Below are 3,211 nucleotides of genomic sequence, written 5' to 3'. Positions count from 1 at the left end.
GTCTAAAAAGAACACCGTGGCCAAAGGTGCATGGCCTATTTCAACAGAGGATTTGAAAGTTAAAAGTTAACCTGTAAAACATTCAATTCAATTTCCTCATTTTACAGATGGGCAAAGTAAAACTCAGACACAGGAACAGCAGTGCCAATGTCATACAGGTGGTTGCTGGAAGAGACAACCAACTTCCCAACTTCTGACTTTTTAGGTGTGTGTGTGTGTTGTTTTGTTTAGGTGCAAGGACATTTTTCTTTAGTACACTAACATTACAACAGAAAGTATAGTCTTGGTTTTCTTTGCACCCTCAATTTTGTATAAGACAGTTTCGCTGCACTCCAACAGAAAGGCTCAGCAAGAGTAGAGAGCACCATAAGCAGTACACGTGGGCACCAAGGGCAGATACATTGCCCTTCCTTGTGTAGGAACTAGGGCCACTTGTTGCTTTAATGGGCCGAGTTTGGGCTGGACCTGCAGGAGGGGACACCTTGGAAAAACAGCTTCCTAACTGCACTACAACCTGCTCTGGCATCCTGATTCCACTCCCCAAACCCCCCAAATCTTCAGCCAGGAAAAAAAAAAAAAAAAAAGAATGGATCACTGGATCGATGGGGAGATTTCTGTCTGCTCCTCCTACTGTCACCTCTTTCTTGCTATTTCCTGCCCGAGGAAATCTGACATCAGCCCAAAAGCATCTCTGGAAATGGGTAGGAGGGAGCCTTGCACCTGTCAGCGCCAGAGAAGAAAGTGCGCTCTGCAGAGTTCTCAGTTGTTCCATCTCTTGCGATGAAAGGAAGAAAAGGAGCGAATCCGCCACAGATTTACTGGAGACCAGGGTTACTTCATCGGGCTCCGGCCACAGTAACCCCTGAAGACCAAAGATGCATTTCCATTCCCAGCATTTCTTGTTGGCATCTTTCCCTACAGGCTAGCCCAGTGCCTGGCCCCGAAGAAGTCTCTGCGTAAAGGTTCTTTAGGTCATAAATCAGGCTCCTGTGTGTATGTGTGTTTTTCTTAGGAAAAACTGGCACAGACGAATTAGCAGTAGAGACTGGGGTCTCCCTACTACCCTTCATGCTTGGCGGCATCACCTAACGACTACCTCGCGTTCTCCCGGCGCTGACCGCCCCGGCTCCGGACCTCAGGGTTGGAAGCAGTCAGCCCCAGATAGAACCGCCCTGTCCGGGGCTGATGCCACCCTGTGCCTAGAATCTGCGTGTGGGTGCAGGCGGGCGAGCGAGCGGCTTCTACAGTGAGACAGAAGCAGGAGCTCAGCCTTCGCCTGCGACCTGCAATCCCCAGATTCCCTGGGGACCTCGAAACTCCCAATCCGAGGCACTCCCCCCTACAGCCGCCCACCCATTCCCCCCGCCTTACCTCAGCACGCAGCCCCTCCCTGCGTGATGATGCAAAACCGTGGGGAGGGCGGGCGCTGGGAAGGGTGGGGAGAGCCTGAGAGCGAGCGAGGGTGGGAGGGAGTGGGCGGAGGGGGAGAGGGAGCCGAACGCGCATTTAAAGCGATAGCCATCCGCGCTCTCTCCCCAGTGCTGGGCTGTTGGAGAGCTCGAGCTGCAAGCCACCGAGCGCGAGCTCGAGCGCGGCGCGCCGGCCAGGGAACCCGAGAGCGCACGGCGCCCCAAGCTGGCAGGCGCCGCGGGACCCCCAACCCTCGCCGGCTGCCCTTCCCCGGGCGCCCCCACCCTCCTCGCCCGCAGTAGACCCTGGGCTTCCCCGGAGGAGCTCACCCCAAGGGGCCAGGACTACGGCGAGCCCGCCACCGTCCCCTCCAGTGCCGCCGCCACCACCGCAGCCGCGGGAGCAGCATGGTCCAGCTGGGGAAGCTGCTCCGCGCCCTGACTTTGATGAAGTTCCCCTGCTGCGTGCTGGAGGTGCTCCTGTGCGCGCTGGCGGCGGCGGCGGCGCGCGGGCAGGAGATGTACGCCCCGCACTCCATTCGGATCGAGGGGGACGTCACCCTCGGGGGGCTGTTCCCGGTGCACGCGAAGGGTCCCAGCGGAGTGCCCTGCGGCGACATCGAGAGGGAGAACGGGATCCACAGGCTGGAAGCGATGCTCTACGCCCTGGACCTAGATCAACAGTGATCCCAACCTGCTGCCCAACGTGACGCTGGGAGCGCGGCTCCTGGACACTTGTTCCAGGGACACTTATGCACTCGAACAGTCGCTCACTTTCGTCCAGGCGCTCATCCAGAAGGACATCTCCGCAGTGCGCTGCACCAACGGCGAGCCTCCGGTTTTCGTCAAGCCCGAGAAAGTAGTTGGAGCGATTGGGGCTTCGGGGAGTTCGGTCTCCATCATGGTAGCCAACATCCTGAGGCTTTTCCAGGTATGGGGGCGCTCCCTCCGGTGCAGAGCGCGCCGTAGCTCCCCGCGCTCTTTATCCTGAAGGCTGGCTTGGACTGCAGGGGTGCGGGGTCTGGTCAGCCTTCGCTCATTTCCACCCTGGAGATCCTGCCGAATCCCTCCCACCTCACCCGAGGAGGTACTTTCCCTGCTTGATTCATTTCCCTTCCATCTCTCCCCTGTCCGCGCTCCACTCCATCCGGCTTGACATTCTGGACTTATGGCCCCATTTACAAGAAACAGTCTCCGAAAAACAAGGCGATGATTTAAATGGGTTTGCATTAGAGTGAAATATGGTTCCAAAACAGGCTTGTGAAAGTGCCGGGCTCTTTGAGAGCCAGTTAGGCGCAAGGAATATGAAAGATGAGAAGACGCCTAGAAACTAGGCATTTCTCAACTCCCCAGCTTCCCTGCCCCAAGCCGCCTGACAAGCTGCAGCTCCCTTGGAAAATTTCGAGAAGAGCTTAGGGAGGCAGTTCTTAAACGGAAGGCTAGGTCTTCACCTCCATTTGGACGTTAATTGCCCATTTCGCTTGGGTTGGATTTCCCGACCTGTAACCTGTCTCTGCGAGGGCATGGGGTGGAAGGCGTGGGGACTGTCCTCAAGCGGGGAGAAGCCACCCGCAGACGTGCCCCCAGGTGATTTGCTCTGGGCAGTTGTTTGCACCGTCTAAACTGCCTTTGCGATCCGGCCAGTGGCAGGAGCCGGGCGATCAGCTTTCTACTCCTGCCAGCTCAGAGCCCGGAGGTGAGCTCATGCTAACTGCGAAACACAATCGCTTTCTCTGCACCCACCCTTTGCCCATCCTTTCCCACGACCTCCCTAACGCAGCCCCCAACCCCAGTCCTGGGTT

At 57.3% G+C, this 3,211-nt stretch overlaps 1 pseudogene; it reads left to right on the top strand.

Moving 5' to 3' along the window:
• The first annotated feature begins 1,817 nt into the window (after positions 1–1,817).
• Positions 1,818–2,400, top strand: LOC103079938 (metabotropic glutamate receptor 7-like; annotated as a pseudogene).
• Positions 2,401–3,211: the final 811 nt, after the last annotated feature.

The sequence above is a fragment of the Lipotes vexillifer genome, unplaced genomic scaffold (genome assembly GCF_000442215.2).
Source record: "Lipotes vexillifer unplaced genomic scaffold, Lipotes_vexillifer_v1.1 scaffold1105, whole genome shotgun sequence".
NCBI lineage: Eukaryota > Metazoa > Chordata > Mammalia > Artiodactyla > Lipotidae > Lipotes > Lipotes vexillifer.
This window is presented reverse-complemented; position numbering and strand designations above follow the sequence as displayed.